Here is a 21,022-nt window from a genome sequence, read left to right as displayed (position 1 = left end):
ATAGCAATTAACAGCCTCTGACCACTTTCTAAGTGCCCAGCTCTGTGCAAAGCTCCAGCACCAACTGGAATGCAGTTCAACTGCATTGTTAAAAAGCCAAATAAGTTTAGTTTGCACTAGACATATACAGGGTTGGTTTTTCTTGTGTGCAAGAGAAGTTTGGATATAGGCAACTCCATGTTGATCTGATTACTTCATGCAATTATGGGAGATCCAAGCTCCTTCTGTTTTTCTTTTTAGAGTATTTCTCAAAAGGGTCTCTGGTCAGATAAGTTTGGGACACACTGTATACTATTAGCCCACTGTACACACTCACAAATTGGTCCTGCAGTTCTCTGGACCCGGTACTACTTCCCTGCAGCTTTTAATTGATAATTTTTTAAAAAAAAGTATCAGCATTTTTCACCCCAACAATTTATATCTGCTATGGAAAACATTTTTAAGTACAAGGAAAGTAGAAGAAAGAATTAAAAAAAAGAGCCCATATTTTCACCCCTAAAAACTTTATTAGGATGTTGATAGATATTTCCAAATTAGATATTAAAAAATGAACACAAATATCTACAAAAACATAGGGACCATTTTTTCCCCTTAATCCCAGGGATGCTTACCACTGCATTACATCCCCAGATCTTTTTATTTTATTTTATTTTTTGAAAAAATTGAGACAGGTTCTCACTAAGTTGCTAAGGGCCTTGCTAAGTTGCTGCAGCTGGCTTTGAACTTGCAATTCTCCTGCCTCAGCCTCCTGAGTCACCATGTTTACAAGCGTGTATCACCACGCCTGGCTGAAATGAAATGGGATCATTCGGGGCTGGGGATGTGGCTCAAGCGGTAGCGCGCTCGCCTGGCATGCGTGCGGCCCGGGTTCGATCCTCAGCACCACATACCAACAAAGATGTTGTGTCCACCGAGAACTAAAAAATAAATATTAAAAATTCTCTCTCTCTCTCTCTCCTCTCTCTCACTCTATCTTAAAAAAAAAAAAAAAAAAAAAAAAGAAATGGGATCATTCTTAACTCTTCTCTAGCCTTTTATGATATATAACAAAAGATCATAAAAAAATTTTATGTTATGAAACATAGGCACAACATTACATTAATTCATCTGTTTATCAACAGTATTAATTCAGCGTCTACTAAGTGGTGGTCATGAACTAGCCCAGGCAGGAAGCACAACACCAGGGTCTTACATCTTCATCTTGGAGCTCACAGCTTTTCTCCAGTGCATCTTGTTCCACGCTGTGGATTCTTCACAACACCCACACACTCTTACGCACATGATTGTTTATTGAGGTTTGTTGTAGTACAGAGTGAAGGGTAACATCCGTAGAGTTCAGTTGGGTGGATTTGTATGCATGTCCACAACCACATAGCCAGACCCAGACAGAACAATTCTATAGAAATTTTTAAAGAGAAAAAAACATTCTACTAGCCTGCAACTATTTTTGACCCATAAAGTTTCTTCTTGCCCTTTCCAAGTTATAGATGCCTCACGAGTAAACCACATGGGAGTGTGTGTTCCCTGCCCCACCTGCCCTTACAGGACAGGGTGACCAGAGAGCATGACGAGGGCTGGTGGGCAGCTCCATGGGACTTTGTACCCACCTCCTCCACCTGGGTGTGCTGGAGGCAGAGGTTAGGTGTCCTCCTGTGTGCTCCCATCAAACAGGAGGACTTCAGTGCTCCTCATGACAGCAGTTTCCTGTCCTGTCTGGTCTGGGCCAGGTGAGCTAGAGTGAAGAGGGCAGTGGAAATGGCATCAAGAGGGACGTGTGTGACGGGGGGACACCATTCAAGGTTATTCACATTCGGGAGTGGGTGGGAGGGGTGCCTGGGCACAGAAGTGGTGGGAAAAAATAATCACAGGTGTGAGGTGGGGTGAAGAGATAGTAAGTTTACTATAATAGTAATAATTGACTCTTTGGGGGACAGTGGGGGAAATTTGAATAAGCACTGTGGATTCTACAATGGCATTGCATCTAAGTTCAATTTTCTGATTTTGATCATTTTATTGTGATTTTTTTCTCTTTTTTTTTAAGAGAGAGAGAGAGAGAGAGAGAGAGAGAGAGAGAGAGAGAGAGAGAGAGAGAATTTTAATATTTATTTTTCAGTTTTCGGCGGACACAACATCTTTGTTTGTATGTGGTGCTGAGGATCGAACTGGGGCCGCATGCATGCCAGGCGAGCGCGCTACCGCTTGAGCCACATCCCCAGCCCTTACTGTGAGTTTTATGAGGGAATGTTCTTACTTTAGGAAATAGATACAGGGCAAGATGGAAATAAATGGTGGGTCTGGGTAAGGGATTATGGGAATTCTCTGTACCATCAATTTTTTTTATATAAATTTAAAATTTTAATAATATATAAAGTTATTAAACAAATGGCATCTGAGACTTCATGGGTTTTAGATGTGTCCACTTGAACACCAGTGACCTGTGTGATCTTGGTACCTGCTTTTCTCCTTGGTCCTGAGGCTACTATGTAAGAGAAGCAATTGGATACCAGATAATCTTTGTGAAACAGATCAACCCTGGTTTTGTGAAATTCTAAGGTTGCTGATTTGTGGAATCACAGAATAACACAGGTGACCCACAGGGGGACTGTTGGAGTGGAGGGTCCCTCTATACCAGCCTTCATTATTAGTACAGCCTGCAGTATGGGTCTTGCTTCCTACAGGGGAGGAGAGATGGTGGTTTTCCAGTGGCTGACTCTCTCTCAAATTAAAATACGTCAGTAAAAGTTGTGGCCTTCTTACCACTGCACCCTGCTTTAAAAAGGGTTAGGGAAAAAACTTCTTTTTGAGACAGGGTCTCCCTGTATTGCCCAGGCTGGCTTCAGATTCCTGGGCTCAAGAGATCCTCCTGTCTCAGCATCCTAGAGAGCTGGGATTAAGTCATGTGCCACCATACCCAGCTAGAAAAATTTTTAGAAATGGAAAATAGAGAAATGATAAGCAAACGACCAAGGCATTTATAATCCCACCACTGTTAGGATGGCACTGATTTGAAAGGTACAGACTGTCAGAACAGGAAGGAAACCTCATCTTACTGTACAAACTGGTGAAATTGAGGCCCAGAGAGGAAGTGGCTTGTTCAATATTATAAGAGAGTTGGTGACAAGGTCAGACCTAGAGACGATGAGTTTTGCATTTCAGACCAATCCAGTAGTTTTTTTTCAATATTTTTATAACTACATTACAGTTACACACAATAGTGGGATCAATGGTTACATGTTCAATCATGCACACAAAATAACATGATGATTTGGCTGATATTATTCCCCAGAATTTCCCCTTTCCCTACCCTCCCTTCTCCTACCCCCTTTCTTCTTACTCTACTGGTCTCCCACTTTCACAAGATGATTCCCATGGCAACGACATCCCTTCCCTTTTCCTCTCTGGCTTTCACGTATTAGAGAAAGTGTACAACTCTTGACTTTCTGAGTTTAGCATCCATTTGCATGAAAATGACATCATTTCATTCTTCTTTATGGCTGACTCCATTGTGTATATGTGCTGCATTTTCTTCTTCCATCATCTGTTGATGGACATCTAGGCTATATCAACCTAATATTTTATATTTTTAATGTTATTTTTTTCTAACGATGTAAGAAACACATAAAATTTGGAAATACAGAAAAGTCTGAGAAGCCATCTCTGGTAAATTTTGCTCACTGGTTTTCATACGGTAAGGGTCTCCTGAGTCCTGAGGGAGCTCCCCTCTCTGCCTCTGGTGTCCACATTGGGACCCTCCTTCCTTCCCAGCCACCTGGGCAGGGCAGGGTGGGGCAGAGCTGGATTCTGTTCTTCAGGATGCTCATGGCTTCCAGTGGATAGTCAGCAAAGCACCCAGGCCCTGAGTCTTCCCAGCTGGCTCCTCCTCATCCTTCCACGGAAAGTTGGACTGGAGCTACCCAGGAACCAGGTGCCATGTGCACCACCCATGAAGCCTGACGTGGGGGAACCAGGAAGATAATCCTTCTGTGCATTGTCCTGCCTGAAACTTGGGGATCAGAGTTTTCCTTTAACTTAAAAGTGTTGGCCACATTCCTTGGGTTGCCACGTCCACCTTTGGAGACAGAGGTTCATCAGAAGGTTGCATTGTTCTGTGTGGGTGGAGGGAAGTGCCCTGCTCTTCTCTTCCTCTCTTCTCAGAATCCATTTCATGGACTTCTTTTTTGCTTGCTCATGGTGCTGGGGATTGGACCCAGGGCCTGGTGCATGTGCACTCTCTACCACTGAGCCCCACCCCAGCTTCCCCTTTGGAGCACTGCTCAAGTGATCATCAGAGTTCTGCTCTGGGCCATCTGTGCATGGGCATTATTGTGATCTTGCAGTAGCTCAAGGTGAGAACACCCAAGTGCTGATACATTGATATTATTTTCCAAAAATGAGGCAAAAATAGGGATGACTCTAAAGTTCACTTAGCTATGGTTTTGGGTTGAACACACTGCTGTGTGCTTGTCGTGCATTATTTCTTTTAAATGCTCACAAAGACTCTAGGAGGGATATGTTTTCTTCCCCCTGTTTTTTTGTTTTGTTTTGCTTCTTTTCTGCAGTACTGAGGATTGAACTCAGGGGCCCTCAACAGCGGAGCTATAACCCGTATTCCCTTTTATTTGAGGCAGTGTCTCACTAAGCTGCCCAGGCTATCCTTAAACTTGCGATTCTTCTGCCCCAGCCTCCCAAGTCACTGAGATTACAGGTGTGCACCACCATACTCAGCTCTTCTATTTACTCATGTGGGAAACCTGGCTGGGAAGGCTAGGTTGTGTATGGTTGGAAAGACGAGTAGAGATGCCTCTGACTCTCAGGGCAAGGAGTAACCATTGCTTTGGGGGTTTGGCCATCCCCCAGCCCCCAGCCTTCTCCAGCACTATCTTTGTCTTTGGACAAAGTCCTGGATCTCTATCTCCTTCCTCCCCACAGCCTCCCTCTGCTCAGTCTGCTGCGGGTTGAGACTTGGAATGGCCTTCAGAGTTGATCCCCATCAATCTTCATCCTCCTTTTGTACAGCTGAGGACACTAAGCTCAGAGGCAGGGCCACTGTGTTGCACAATGCTGGACGCATCACTACACTGTATCCCATGTGAAAGTGCCTTCCTGGAGTTGCTCAATGCAGATCCTGTCAGACTGGGGTGGGGACCAGCCCAGGCTCTGTGGTCACTGTGGAAGAGTCGAGACTTGAACCCAGAACCAAGGTATTTCCTGGCAATCGGGGGCAGACCTCATGAGTGTGCATTGTGGTTTGTAGACAGTAATTCTTGTTGGATGCTCTTATGCCCCAGGGGCAGGCCTGGAAGGCTCGGTGTCTGATCCATCCAATAAGAAGCCTTTGGGGGATGCCTTCCCTGCAGGAGGAGCCACGGGCTCCCACATTTCCCTGGGCCCTAAGCAAAGTTCTTGGGAAAGGCCTGGCAGAGAACAGCAGGTGGGAGGCTTCTCCCAGAGCTTGGCCCTGGCCTGCTGCCTGCCTTTCCCAGGCTGGCAGCGAGCCCCGGGCAGAGCAGGTCACTCCTTTCTTACACAACCTCCCGTGGCGCCCCATTGCCTCCAGGATGGAGGAATCCAGATACTTTTACTTAACTGTCGAGCTTGCAGCAGCCTGGTTCAAGCCCACCTTTGAGCTGCCTCTTGGCCACAGCCCTCTTGGTGCTTTGTCAACTGCAGACTGACATTGCCACCGCACCTTGAACGTTCCTGCCTATGCAGTAGCTCAGGCTGTTCCACCTCTCGATACACCTCCCTCCTCTCTAACCTCTGGTTCTTACCCTGGTAAACTCTCACCCACCCTTTAAGACTTTGTCCAAATGTATCTTCTCTAAGAAGTTGACTTATCAGAATCAGTCTGATGTTTTCTCCATATTCTGAAAAATGTCCAATGGCCTGTCCCTCCATCCCTCCATCCCTCCATCCATCTGTCCATCACCCACCTGTCCACCCCTTCACCCTTCCTTCCCTCCCTCGTTACTACTGCGTCCTATGCTTAAGGTTTAAGTAATGAATGCTGCACGGCTACTGCCCTCAATTAGCAGCTAGGGAGGGAGGCAGACACCTCATCAAGGAATGTGCTAAGTGCTAAGTGCTGCCCTGGGGGAGAGGAGGTCAGCAAAAACCTCAAAAGAAGTGGAGACAGTTAATTTCCCTCCAATAAGCCAGACAAGGCCACATGGATTTGGAATTAAATAGCAGCACAAGCACAATTCACAATGGTTAAACTGTGGAGCCAACCTAGATGCCCTTCAGTGGATGAATGGATAAAAAAAAATGTGACCTATATACACAATGGAATATTACTCAGCAATAAAAGAGAATAAAATCAGGGCATTTACAGGATGGAGTTGGAGAATATCATGCTAAGTGAAGTTAGCCAATCCCCCAAAACCAAATACTGAATGTTTTCTCTGATTTAAGGATGCTGATTCATAATGGGGTTGGGAGGGGGAGCATGGGAGGATTAGATAAAATCTATATAGGGCAAAAGGGAGGGAGGGAAGGGAGGGGGCAGGGGGGTAGGAAAGATGGTGGAGTGAGATGGACATCATTACCCTAAGTACATGTATAAAGACACGAATGGTGTGACTCTACTTTGTGTATAACCAGAGACATGAAAAATTGTGCTCTATATGTGTAATATGAATTGTAATGCATTCTGCCGTCGAATATAAACAAATTAGGATAAAAAGCATGCAGTATTTTCACCAGTTGCATGTCTTTAAGAACTCTCCATATTAACATTTACCTTTACAGCTCTCCTTCCCTCCCTCCCTCTCTCCCTTTCCCCTTCTCCTTCCCTCCCCTCTCTCTTCCTTCTTTCCTTCCTTCCTTCCTTCCTTCCTTCCTTCCTTCCTTCCTTCCTTCCTTCCTTTCTTTCTTTCTTTCCTTTTGGTACTGGGGATTGAACCAGGGGTGCTTTACCACTGAGCTACATTCCCAGTCCTTTTTTATTTTTTTATTTTGAGACAGGGTCTTGCAAAGTTGCTGAGGGTAGCCTCAAACTTGTGATCCCCCTGCCTCGGCCTCCTGAATAGTTGGGATTACAAGCATGTGCCATCCTGTCCAGTTTACGCATGTTTTCTTATACGCTCTCATTTGGGTCCCATAATGATCCTCCTATTTATAGATGAAGGCACAGAGGTTCAAAGAGGTGAAGCGACTTGCTCACACCACCCAACTAGTAAGAAGCAGAACTAAGACTAGAACCCAGCTTCCCCCAAATTCTAATCCAGGGGCCTTTCATCTATGTCTCAGCTGCTTCTTCAGGGTCTTTTTTAAAAAATGTTTTTAGTTGTAGATGGACACAATACATTTATTTTATGTGGTGCTGAGGATTGAACCCAGTGCGTCACATGTGCTAGGTAAGCGCTCTACCACTGATCTGCAAACCCAGCCCCTGCCTCAAGGTCTTTGTGTTTGCATTTACTACCTCTCTGTTACCTCTAACAGCTGCTGAGAGACCCTCCTCCTCATTGAACTTAACTCTGAGATGGATATTACTCCCACCTCCATCGAAATGTAAAATTCCTATTCCTTTCTATCCCTGTTAGGGGGGCAGAAGGAAATAATGACAATTCCCCAAGCAAGTAGGTCATTTAAAGACATCTGCCCTGTGTCCATTCTGCTTAGAACTTTTTACTGAAACCAGTTGAATCAAGTCCTTGCCCATCTTGACGCTTCAACTGGCCTGTCTGGCCCAGCTGGTTATAAAGCCCCTTGCAGGGGTGATTGCTGGTCAGCGCACACCATACTAGGGATTGAACCCAGACCCTTGTGCATGCTAGGCAAGAACTCTACCATTGATCTATAGCTCCAGTCCATTCATTCTTCTCTGCCTTCCAAATTTATAGGTGTTCAGCATGTAGCAGATACTGTGGACACTGACTGCCTTTATGAACATGAAAATTGTACTTTTCACTTCTAGATGATGATAATAATGATGATGATTACTACTACTACTGATGTAGGGTCAAACGAGGCAAGGCACCAAAGACAGCAGGAAACAGTTTTATTTGGCTGCAGCCAGGTTCAGAGGGCACAGCTTTTTGCTGTAATCAATTAATCCCCTGAACCCTGAGTTCAGGGAGTTTCAGAGTTTTATACCCAGCATGTAAGGAGGGGCTCAGAAGTTCATAGTCTGCTGAAGTTGACATAAAAGCAGCTTTTTTTCCCCACTGTTTTGGGCAAGTTAACTCTTCAAGGACAACACCTGAGAAGGGGAGAGCTTCTCCCCTTTCTTTCCTCCCCCTGCCAGCTGTTACCAGGGAGTCCAATTGGTAACTTATCTTAAAAATGTAGACATCTCTGTGAAGCCCAGCTCAAGGCCAGAGGCCTTGTTTGTGCATTTCCTTCAAAGTATTATACTGGATACATTTGTGAAAAACTAGTAAGGGGGTATCCAGCACCTGGAGTGCTGGTATCTTCTCGGCCAGTGGCCAAGTAAAACAGGGCAACACGAAAATAGGAAGTTTATCTACATTGAACTCTTTAGCAGAGACTCTTTTGCTGACAGTCCTAAAATCAGACTGGGTGAAGTTTTTTGGAGAAGCCCAGTTAAGTCTTTTCTGTGGAGAAAGGGGGTGCCACTTTACTACTACTACTACTACTACTACTACTACTACTACTACTACTACTACTACTATTACTACTATTTTGGGTACTATGGATTGAACCCAGGGGTGTTTAACCACTGAGCCATATTCCCAGCCCCTTTTAATTTTTAATACTTTCGTTTTTATTTTGAGACAGGATCTTGCTGAGCTGCTTAGTGTCTCGCTAAGTTGCTGAAGCTGGCTTTGAACTTCAATCCTCCCTCCTCAGCCTCCTGAGTTGCTGGGAATTTATAGGTATGTGCCACCATGCCTGATTTCACCTCCAGCTTTTAAAAGAGAATTCTCCTCTCGTGAAACTTGAAACCATAAATCTCAACATTTGTATATCTTTTCTAGAGATTCTCTTTCTGGTGAAAGATCTCCTTTATACACTTTAGCTGTATGAATTTAGACACGTAACAATTTCTCTGAGCTTCTTCTCTTTATTTATAAGGGGAGAAATCATCAATTCTTCCAAAGGGAGTTGGGAGGATTCAGTGAACTCCTATATATCAGTAGTATAGTGATTTAGCATTTGAGCTCTGGGGTCACATGTGTCTTAGTTGAAATCTGAGTCCTGCCACTAACTAGCTCTGTGACTCAGAGAAAGTCACTTAACCTTTCTGTGCCTTTGTTTTCATGTCAACAAACAGGCATAATAATAGTAACAACCTGAAGGAGGTTAAAGGAGATAAGGTATGTAAGGAATTTAGCACAGCTGCCAGATAGCATTCGTTACTTAATCCTTAACCCTAGGATTTAAAGAGAGCAAGAAGGAGGGATGGAGAGGTGGAGAGATAGGTGATGAACAGGCAGACAAGCTTTTCTGGTCCTCATCTCTCCTTCCTCTTAGTTCTCTGTTGTCCCCTTTCTTCATCTTTTTAAAAATTTTAGTTGTGCCCTGTCATTTAAGGAGGCAACTCATTATGAAGAGTACAAAGCACTTGTGAGAAGTCCCCCTACCATCCCTGTCCCCCAGTCACCTCCAGGGAATCTCTATGCTGTTGGTTCTTGACTTTCAGACTGTGTGTGTGTGTGTGTGTGTGTGTGTGTGTGTGTGTGTGTTAATATATGCTCCTCGTTTTTACTCAAATGATAGCTTCCTCTATTTATTGTTCTGCGCTTTGCCTTTTACTTCTTCATACTCTGCCATAGAAACCACTGTATTATGTATATAAAAACCTCTCCCACTCTTTTGCTATAAAAAGCCACACAGTGTTGCATGACATAGGTCACCCTGATTCATTAGCCAGCCCCATGCCAGTGATGTTTAGGATCTTTTCAATTACAGAGTATGGCACTGAACACACTGTTCTTTTTGAGTTTTTTTCAACCCCTCTCAGTCACTTAAGTGGTCCCATGGGGAAGGGCCATGAGGATCCTACATGCAGGCAGGACAGACTGGTGGGCAGAGTGTGGGTCCTTCTGCAGGCCCAGGATACTGTCTGTTGCTGTGGGCGTGGCCAAGCATCTTTTGCTCTAGGGCAATAGTACCAGGAGTTTGCCACTCTCAGAACTTTCTAGATGATGTTGGTGCTGCTGGTCTGAGGCTGCTGTAAACCAATACCAAGGGGAATCTGCTCATTCCCATCTCATGGGCCTAACGCGGGGATTAAAGTTCTGTAGGCAGCCCTGTGGACGCCACACTAGCACCACACCAGGAACTTAATATATCACTGTGCTTACTACTGTATCTGCCCCCTCACTGCAGGGACAAAAGGGAACTGGACACAAGGATGATTCACAGCGATGACGCAGGTTTGGGGTGTGCTGGAACTCCTCCCCCAGATCTCCTTCAAACCCCAGGTTCTGGAATGGCTGGGGAACTCGATGGAGCTCCCTGTTCATCAGAAATCCTCACTTTTGTAATGGCAAATGGGAGTGGAGCAAAGCGGGTGGAAGCCCAGCCTGGAGTCCTGGGGTCCTGATCCGTGCCTCTGCCAGTGCCATGCTGAGCCAGCTTGCTTCTTGGTGAAGGGGGGTGGACCACAGGACAGAGGGCAGGGAAGGGCCCAAGTCCCATCCAGCCCTTACCCTGCACCCATCAAAGGCCCCTTCCATTCTCAGAGCCCCTGTAATTTGCTCTCATTAAGCTGCTTTGTTCTGAGATGGGGGGCCTTGGCCATCCCCCAGGCGCTCATTGCAGGCCTGGTCATGCCCCTGCAGCTGGCGCTCTCCTTCCTGCCCTGGGAGGGGATGGCAGGAGCAAAGGCTGCAGCTTTGCTACCTTCCCACGCTACCCTCCCTGCAGGAGAGCCTGCTGGGGTGGAAGTGGTGAGTCTATTAGTCAGAAGAAGGGCCCTGGCCTGAGCGCCAGATCGCTGGGTTGGGAGCAGGACTAGGCTAGGCCCTAACTGCTGTGTGTGTGACCTTGGGCAAGTCCTTCACCTCTCAGAGCCAACAAGTCTTCTTTTGCAAACAAGATGTGCTCTGGCTCTCAGCCTGGTTCCAGAGTCAGTGTTGGATTCCAGAAGATAGAAGAATTTTCCCTGGGTTCACCTGGGCCCAGTATGAGACACCGGGTCCAGCACAGGGCACGCGGCTTCTTTCACCTGCATGCAGGCCTCCTCCCCTGCTTGGCGGCTCAACCTGTGCCATCTTGTCCCAGCCTCCTTTCACCTTCCCAGTCGCATTTGCTCCCAGCACACCACTGTGACACGGCTGTGCCACTGGCTGGTGGTGGGTCTCAGCTTCCCCACACCCTATCTCGTTCAAGGGGATGATACCCACAGAGCATTCAGCACCATACCAGCCACCCAGGAAGCTCCCAACAACAGCCCGCCATTTTGCCATTGTCTCCTCCTCTGTCCACTATCCCCAAAGTATCTCATTATTTAGGGAAATGGTCCAAGTGTCCATTTTTTTTGTTTTGCTTTTATCAATGAAAAGACATGGTTTTATTCCTTCTTCCAACAAACATCCAAATATTGGTAGAGTTCCAGCCATGGAGCAAAAGAACGACGAGGGCTCCTGACTCAGTTGGAAGAGTAGCCAATAATCACAAAAGTTAATACATAATTGCAACCCAGAGGTGCTTTCTGGACAGCTTGGGGGAGGGTGGAGAGAGTTCAGATGTTTCACACTAAGGTCTCCCATAGGTTTGGTTTGGCTCGTGAGACTGCAAGTGGGGTGTATTTCACACGAGGACACAATCCGTGCCACAGTCTCCATTCCAGGTGTGCTGGTATGACGTAGGTGTAGAGGAGGGCAGCTGGAGAAGGGGTGTTTTTAGCTATAGCAGCAGCTGCAGGCAGGACTTGCTAAGTGACTTTGATGACTCACTTGGCCTCTCTGAGCTGCTTAGTGTATTTTCTATTTCCTGACTTTCCCCAGGACAGGCTGAAAAGTCCTCTGGCATGAGCTGACTGTTCGTTCACATGTGCCTCGTTTATTTGGGAAACTTCCTTATGTGCCTACCTCTGCCCCATGGTGGGGGAATGGCGAACTCTCGAGAAGCTTATAAGAACAGTCAGGATTTTATAAGCACTTCCTGAGTTTCAGGCATTTTACTCATTTTATTTTACTCATTTTATTACCACAAGAGTCTTGTGAGGACACTTACTCCTATCTGCATTTTATAGGCAAGAAAATAAGAGACACAAAGAGGTTCAATGACTTGCTCCCGAGAGTTTGGCTTTACTACTATACCAGGCCTTTTCATGGAGTGGTCTGGGGACCCCCGGGGACCCCAGAACCCATATGGATGGTCCACAAGTTCAAAATAATTTTTGGAATAAAACTAAGACCATGTTTGCTTTTCTGCTGCCCTTTTCTCAGGAACACTCTGAGATTTCCAAAGGCCACGCGCTCATGGTACCACACCCTGCAGCTAGGAGAATCTGGGGGTCTGGCGAAGAGATTTGCAAAAATGCAAAATAGGACCACTCTCCTCACTGTTTATTTGCTTGAAAATATTTTTCATAAGATTTGATGTGAACATGTGATGAGCTTATTGGAATTTTTTAGAATAAATAACTCCATACATATTTAAATGCTCTCCTCGTTTTTTAATTTCTGATAAAGTAAAAGTGGCCTGGGAGCCACTGCACATGCCAAAGTGCAGGAGTTTTGTACAGTGGCCTGAGGTCCATTTGAGGTGTCCTCCTTGTGTGGCTTGCCAGTATCATTAACACTGGGAAGTCAGAGCCCCGTGTAGTGCCATACTAAATGGCCCATGGGAGAAAAATCCATTGCAAATCATTCACTGTGATTCAGTATCTGACCTTGGGAAGTGCAATATAAGACATAAAATTTAAATCCCTTTTAAAGTTTTCTTTCTACAGTTTCCTGAAAGGGATAGAAACTCATTTGTGTGAGGTGCTGGGGTTCAAATCCGGGGCCTTGTGCATGCTAGACAAGCACTCTACCACTGAGCTGCAGCCCAATAGGCTTCTCTGGGTAAGAGAGCTTTCCTGAAAGCATCCAAGACATCTCCCTCACAGTTTGAGATGCTCCCTACCTAAGCCCTGCAAAATATATGATGTTTCCTACAAGTCCATATTGTTATTTTTTTCATTTTTTAATTGATTTTATTTTTTAAAAATACACAATGGCAGAATGCATTACAATTCTTATTACACATATAGAGCTCAATTTTTCATATCTTTGTGTATAAAGTATGTTCATGCCAATTCATGTACTCTGTTTTTTTTGCATTACAATTCTTATTACACATATATACAACAATTTTTCATACCTCTGTTTGTATATAAAGTAGGTTGACACCCAATTTGTGTCTTCATACATGTACTTTGGATAATGAAATTCTGTTTTAGTTGTAGATGGACACAATACATTATTTATTTGTTTTTATGTGATGCTGAGGATGGAACCTAGTGCCTCATGCATGCTAGGTAAGAAGCACTCTACCACTGAGCTACACTCCCAGCCCTAACAGTCCACATTTTATATAAAATGTTCACAAACATTCCTTTCAAATTGGTAACAGCGCATCTAGAGTTTCACTTGATGAGGTGACAACTAGAAGCTGAATAATGAAAATGCCCATCACAACATCAGGAATTCTGTTAAATGTTCACAGCACCCAGTCCAGTGTCACGTCTTGGCAGATCCGGAAAAAAGTTATAAGCAGCCCTCATAAGGGAAGGCAGTCCTCCGGATGGCATTCCTGCCTTTATCTTCTGTTATCAACTTTTCCGGTTCTCTTTATCTGGAAGAAGGAGGCTTGTGGAGAAATCCTGGAAGGCCTGTGTTTTAGAAGGATTTCATTCCAGAATATTCAGACAACCTAACACAGAAATGAGTCTATTTCTTAGTGTTTCTATAAAGGTTCCTTCCAAAGACGGGAGCTGGGTTTTCCTGCCATATTGGTTGAACTCCTCTAGAACTTAGGGGTTGGTTCATCCTCTAAACCAGCTCGCTGGAGAGCATTCCATATCATGCCTGGCAACTGGCCGTACTTGGCTTGCCTTTGAGCTTTGTAACCCTGTGATTCAGTGTCTGACCTTGGGAAGTGCAATAGAGGACATAAAATTTAAATCCCTTTTTAAGTTTCTCTTTTTAGAGTTTCCTGAGAGGGATAGAAACCCTCTCATTTGTATGAAGTCAGAACTTTCCTGAGAGCTGGTCTTGTCTTGGAAGCTCACAATGGCATGGTGTCAGAAGGAAGGAGCCTTTGATCCTCTTGAAAGGGAAGTTCAGACCAGAGATTTCTGCTCCTGAATCAGGATATTCCAGTGTGATCCTTGCTCAACTGTAAGATGAGATCTGAAGCTCATCTTATAAGATCTAGAGCCTCAGATCTTCCGTTGTCAAATGGAAAAAGGAATCAACCCTGTTGCTCTTACAGCCTTGTTCTGAGGACAAAAAGATAAAATGTGCCAAAAAACAGAAAGCCCTTGTCTCTCTGCAGGGGTCTCTGATGTGCTGTTCTGTCTACTTGGAATCTGTCACCTCTCTTTCCTGAAGTATAAACACAAAGAGTCTCAAAACATTAGAGACCTCTGTTGCTCTCCCTGCGGCTTGTGCACCTCGTCTCCCTGAGAGCTGCCCTGCATGAGAAGGTGCCTGGTGTAGTCTCTTCCTGATCGAAGTGAGAGAGCAATGCAGAAGAACTCTGGCCCATAGTGCCTTTACATTATTTTGGCTTTGGCTACGCAGCACTGGTTGCTACTGGTGGAATCACTGGCTGTGCAAAAGCAGGCAGTGTGCAGTCCCTGGGAGCTGGCCTCTTCTTTGGGAGTTTAGCAGGCCTGGGTGCTTATCAGCTGTCTCAGGATCCCAGGAACTTTTGGGTTTTCCTAGCTACTTCTTGGACCATGGCATCATGGGAGTAAATTTCTATCATTCTGGAAAGTTTATGCCTAGGGGTTTGATCACAGGGGCCAGTTTACTGATGGTTGCCAAACTTGGAATCAGTATGTTGAATAGACCCCAACTGTAGGGGTCACATCCCAGCTCAGACTCATGAAGAATGAAAAAATCTCCAGATTTCCACTGTTCTCAGTGTATTAAGGGAAAGAAATGCAACACATTTACACACTCTGACATTTTACTTCAGAAACCAAACCAAAACAACACCGAATTCATTGGGGGGAAAAAATTAGTCATTTCTATCACAGCCCTTCAGAGGTGGCGAGGATATAGCACAAGAGCTTAATGGCTCCTTTGTAAGGTTGATGAATGAATGAAATTCTGTGGCAGTGATGAATGAATGAAATCACACTGGGTAAAATGTAAGGTTTCAACATTGGGGATCCTGAAGCCCTGTTCCCCACCCAGAAGAACAGTGTGAAAAAGTCTTGTGGTAAGATTTAAGATGTGAGATCTTTTCTCACTTTATAGCAAAGACCTACTTTGAGATTATGCAAAATGAAATATCAGTGAAAATAAATTTTACTATAAACAAACAAAAAAAAAAAACAAAAAAACCATTAGGACTTTCCTCCATCCACTCTGACCTACTCCTGCAAGTGTAGGTCCCCGGGCCTTTGTACCTGCCACTTCCCTTTGTATGGGATGCCTGTCCTCACAGGTATCTTCCAGGCTGACATACTAACATCCTTCAGTGAGGTCTCTCTTGCGATGTCACAGACAGGCCTTCTCTAGACACACCACGTGAATGAGCCACAGCCCGAGTACTGCCTATTCCCTTTACCCTCTATGGATGTTCTCATCGCATGTATTACCACCTGGCACATGGAGTAGTTGATTACTCGACTTCAGAATGTGAGCTCCACAAAAGTAGAGACTTCACTTTGTTCTGCTGTAATCCCAGCACTTAGACCCCTCCTGGCACATTCGCCCCCTCTGCCAAAAAATAAAATAAAATAAAAATACCTGGACTGGGGAGAATGAAAATGAGCAGACAGCTGTATCAGAGCGTGGAACAGGGTGGGCTGGGTGGAGATTTCAATGGGGTGAACCACACAGAACAAAGAACAGCAGATCCCCTGCCCCCTCTTGCCCCAGCCCCACCTCCTGGCTTAAATGTCTTAGATGGGAGCCTCAGCTTAATTATGGGCATTTGGATTGTTTACTCCTCGTTAACCACCCTCTTTGCACACTTAATTGGTCCGAAGCCTTTGGCATGAGTAACTAACTGTGCAGCTCTTTGGCACGTGGTCAGCCAGCAGCGGCAGGATTGCACAGGGAGGCTGAGCTGGCATTAACTGGGCGGGCTCGGGGGTGCATTGGTCACGTGGTAATGGAGCTCAGACTGGGCAGCTGCTGTGTGCAGTGCCTTTGATGTCCTGGAAAGCACACCCCATGGGACTTGCTCAACCTCCTTCTCGCGGTGCCCACCTGGGGCCCTCTGAGCTCTCTACAACAGAGCAAGTGTCACTCCGGGGCGGGGGGATGAAGTCCAAGCTACATTCTGGCCTGGCCTGGCCACTGTCTGCAGGACACCTTGCCTCACACCCTCTCCTCCTTGGTTTGCTCTAGTTGCTCTCCCCTCCACCTGTTCTCCTGGGAGGGTCCTGCCTTGGGCTCTTAGCAGGAGCTGTGCCCTATCTTGGTGTGGTTTCCCTTCTCATCTGCTCTGGATGAGGGCTTGTCTCGATTTGAGCAAATTCTGCTTTCTCTTTGGATCTCCATTTCCACATGGATAAATGAGTCGATTTATTGATGTTCTGCATTCCTTTTCAAACATTTCCTGAGTATTGTGCTCTAACCATTTGATGAGGCCACTGAGCTTTTTAGAGATCCCCTGAGCCTTGAGTTCTGGGTGCCAGGTAGTGACAAGTAAATAAGATGATTTCTGTTATTGATAAGATAAAAAGAGGGATTATGGTGGGGAGGGAGAGATGGGGCTTTGCTTAGTGAGGCGAAGGAGGACCTCTTTGAGGAAAGGACTTGGATTGAGACATGAATGATGGGAAGCTGGAGACAAATGATCCAAAAAGGAGCAGCATTTGCAGAGGCCCAGAGAAAAGAACAAGAGCATTTTCTGGGAGTGGACAGAGGCCTGTGCATATCATGGTGGGGAGGCTGTCTAGGGGCAGAGGAGATGATGAAGGTCTGGTCCAGGAGCCGTGGTAGAGTGTGCTTCTTACTGAGGGTCATGGGAAATGCTTGGAGAGTGACTTACATCTTAGGGGCCCATCATCCTGGCTGCTCCTTGGGGAGAGCTCTAGGGACACAGCATCTAGGAGAGAAAGGGCAATGGCTGGTTAGAGGACAGAGTGGCTGGAGGAAGGGGGCAGATTCAGCGTATGTGTTTGGGAGGTAGAGAGAACTCCCTGCGGATTGGATGTGCTTGTGAGGGAAGGAGAGACCTCTGGGACTCTGTTAGCCTGTGTCCGATGCCTGGCAGACATGGCCCAGTGATCCCTGTGGGGTGCTAGTTTGCCAAATTCAGCCTTGGGGTTTAGGCACATCTTACAGGAGAGTAGGTGACCCCTGTATCCTCACCTGTCATCGTCTTCGAGGGTAGGAACCGCGTGGCTTTGCCACTTTGTCCTAAGTGCTTAGCTCAATGCCAGGCACTCGGTAGACTCACAATTGTCCCTAAGTTGTCCCTGGAGCTTATATCTCCCTGAGGGACCTCACAGGAAAGCCAGGAGGACGTTCCAAAAAGGCATTCCTGGGATCCTCAGCCACATGCTCACTGAAAGTCCTACCAGTTCCACAAGGCACCCCTGCCAGGAGGTGAGACAGCTGGCTCATCACCCACCACTGTCCCCTGGTCACCCTGAGCCCTCTTTATTGGATCTCTGCACCCTCACTGGCTGCAGGCTCCCAATCGTGATGCATCCGGGTGCTTTTCCACATCGAAATATTCTTATTGATTAAATTTCATTAATAGTTCCCTCCACCTCCTGCTTCTTTCCTTGTGGGTCACACACACACATTTATTTAGAGCCTTTGGGAGGCCCCTCTGTTTTACACTAGGGTAGAATTACAACTGGGTGTAGGAGATATCAGGGGCAGGGGTACCCGAGTGAGAGAGCAATATTAATCCAGATTTCTCTTGGCTGGTGTGGGTGGGGGGACCTCCCACTTTGTCTACAATTAGGGCTGGTGCAGGCAAATGACATTCCTTGGTCAGAAGGTCCCTTCTGGATCCTCCCAGAGAACAAGTCTCAGAAAGCTTCCCAGGGAAGGGACTCCAAGCCATGCCTTCTTGCCCTGTCTGGCTAACTTTGCAGGCTTCGCCTTGTTCCGGGGCTAATAAGAAAGCCCAGCCCTGGGGCGCTGGGGCTTTGTGTTAAATTTTTAATAGCCATGGAGGGTTTGATCCCACAGTCCTGAGAAAATTAGTCACTATAGACTCAAGTGAGGAATTTACAGACAGGCCTCAACAGTCTACTTCTAATTTGGGGATGGAAACTTTGGTTTAAGAATTCCAAAAGGCAATACAGTATGGAGGAAGGAACACTAGACAAGGAGCCCCCATTTCTTCCCCTCAACACATTGAACCATCTGGGGGCCTGGTGCTGTGCTACTCACAGCTGAGGCTGTGTGATCTTGGGCAAGTCCCTTCCCAGGTCTCTGGTTCTCAACTTCCTAACCAGCAAAATGACAGAGTGGGGCTCCTTTGGAGCTCTGGTGCCCTGAACCTGGGTCTATGAAGGATGAATGGTGTTTCCAGCTGTGGCGGCTCCCTGGGAGGCCCCCCAGCTGTTCCTGGAGGGCCACCCATGCTTGGGATAGTTTTCCTCCTCCTTTCCCGAACCTCACCCTGTGCTCCTGCTGTTGCAGAAGGGGTTAAAATCACTGCACCAGGAAGGAATCCTCGCCCAATCCACGCTCCCTCTTCAGGTCCTCTCCCCCTTTTGTTCTCAGGGATTTGCTCAGCTTGCAGGGGCGAGGCAGCCTGCTCCCAGCCTGGGAGCATGCCTCTGCCGCACAGAGCCCAGAACTGTAGCAACTTGCCTCAGCTCTTCCCGCAGGCAAGAAATGTGAAGCCACCGCAAGGGAGTGGAGAGACCTTGGAACCTGAGAGACTACCAACCACTAGAATTGCCTTCAGAGATCACGGAGTCCAATTAACTCCTTCTGCAGATGGGGACACTGAAGCTCGCAAGGAAGACACTTCTTAGGTTCACGTTAGCGAGTTGGGGATGGACACAAAGGCAGCTTTCCTATTCCCCAGTCCAAGTTCTTTCTCCTGGGCTCATCTCGGGAAACTGTGGACATTTCTTTGATATTGGAACAGAAGGGGGCCAGAGGGGGTCATGATTCCAGGTGTCAGGGAAGCAGGAAGGAGGGTTGCTCCTTGAGGCTACCTTCCTGACACCTATCCCTGCCAGGTAGCTTCAGGAACCCTGGCTCACTGTCTCTACAGATCCTGGGATTGTGGGAGGCGGGGCTGGTCTAGGAACCTAGCTCTGATGGACAGCGTGTGTCAGGTCAGGGCTCAGTTTTTTTCAGTCAGGCCAGACCTCAAGTCTCAGCTCCTCCCTTTGTTAGCTGTGTGACCCTGGGCAAGTTGTTCAACCTTTCTGGACCTGAGCTACCTGTATGTCAGTGTTTAGAGTATCTTTTTCCCAAAGTTCTGTTGAGAGCCGGACATCCTGATGGGGAACATGTGGTAGTACAAAGTTGGTCACCCTCACGATGTCCAGGGACGAAAGAGGGAGGAGAGAGAGAGAGAGAGAGAGAGAGAGAGAGAGAGAGAGAGAGAGAGAGAGAGGGAGGAAGACAGAGAGGAAAGGGGAGGGAGGGAGAGAGAAAGGAACTGGGGTCCTGATATCCCTCCCAAGGACATGCCTCCAGTGACCTAGCTTCCTCCCTCTAAGCCCTGCCTCCTAATGATCCCACCACCTCCCCGTGGTGACCACAGACAGGGAACAAGACTTTAACACACAGGCCTTTGGGGCATGTTTAAGATCCAAACTGTAACATTATATAAACGATGTTAACTGCTGACCCAAATTTCATTTCCTCTTCTCACTAAAAGTACCCTGGATAATGAATGGGGGCAGGAAGAGGACAGAGTAGGTAAGTCCCAGGAGCCATGCGATGGCAAACGAGGCTAATCATGACACACTGTTTCTGTTTTTTTTTTAGGACCTCTTGCAGTTGGTGTTGGCCACGTGACCTAGTTCTAGACTGAGACGTGAGAAGGAATCAACTGGGAAGAAAAACATAAGGGGCTCCACATGAGGGAAGGAGATATAGCCAGTCACTCTGTCTCCCTCTTCCTGCTTTGAAAATGACTGTGAACTCCACTTGTGCCCTCTAGGTCAAAATGCATTCTACTGTAAAATAAATAAATAAATAAATAAACAAATAAAAAATAAATACATAAAGAGATAATAACTAAAAAAATGAATGCAATCTGGAACTTCAGTAACTAGGTTGTAATATATGTTGGCAGAAGCCAAAGGAATTTATAGGGACACCAGCACTAATATCACTGAGCCCTTTATCACAAATGCCAATTGCTGTCTGCCTGAATGTCTCTAGTAATATAACAAAAATGAATAGCTATTTGTTTTAGATACTGTTAGTTAGATTTTCTGTTATTTGCAATTCAAAGCTTCCTTTGAAAATGAATCATTTCACTCAGAATGTAGAAACCTATCTAGCAATGTCATTAATCCAAAATTCAGACAATAGTAAAGAATCAAGTAGATAATGTTTATTGATTACCTACTATTGCCAGTCAGTATGGTAAGTGCTTTAGTTGCATATAAGCTATGTTTAGTTGTAATAACCTCGTAAAGCGGATGATTTTTAGTCCCATTTTATGGATCAGAAAGCTGAGCCACAGAAAGACCTTGCTCAAGGTCAAACAGCTAAGTGCTCCTGACAGCAAGACTTCTGAGCAGCCACAATGGGTGCTGCTCTGTATTCCACTCCCGGGAGAACACTTTGCCCAGAGATGATGTATTTGTTTTATATGCAATGCAGACATGTAGTCGTCTGACAGATTCGCTGTTGTCAGGAAAAGAGAGAGAGTGAGAGGGCTCTAAACAAGTGAAGGTTGACACTTGAGAGAAGAAAAACCACAAGCAGACTGAGTC

General features: G+C 46.1%; 1 long non-coding RNA gene and 1 pseudogene across 1 annotated transcript; both read left to right on the top strand.

Moving 5' to 3' along the window:
* The first annotated feature begins 5,095 nt into the window (after positions 1 to 5,095).
* Positions 5,096 to 20,261, top strand: LOC144366590 (uncharacterized). Its single transcript, XR_013425657.1, has 3 exons — positions 5,096 to 5,201; positions 8,746 to 8,843; positions 20,064 to 20,261. It is a non-coding gene; the product is annotated as an uncharacterized LOC144366590 (long non-coding RNA).
* LOC101966996 (transmembrane protein 14C pseudogene) lies at positions 12,026 to 15,026 on the top strand (annotated as a pseudogene).
* Positions 20,262 to 21,022: the final 761 nt, after the last annotated feature.

The sequence above is a fragment of the Ictidomys tridecemlineatus genome, chromosome 1 (genome assembly GCF_052094955.1).
Source record: "Ictidomys tridecemlineatus isolate mIctTri1 chromosome 1, mIctTri1.hap1, whole genome shotgun sequence".
Classification (NCBI taxonomy): domain Eukaryota; kingdom Metazoa; phylum Chordata; class Mammalia; order Rodentia; family Sciuridae; genus Ictidomys; species Ictidomys tridecemlineatus.
This window is presented reverse-complemented; position numbering and strand designations above follow the sequence as displayed.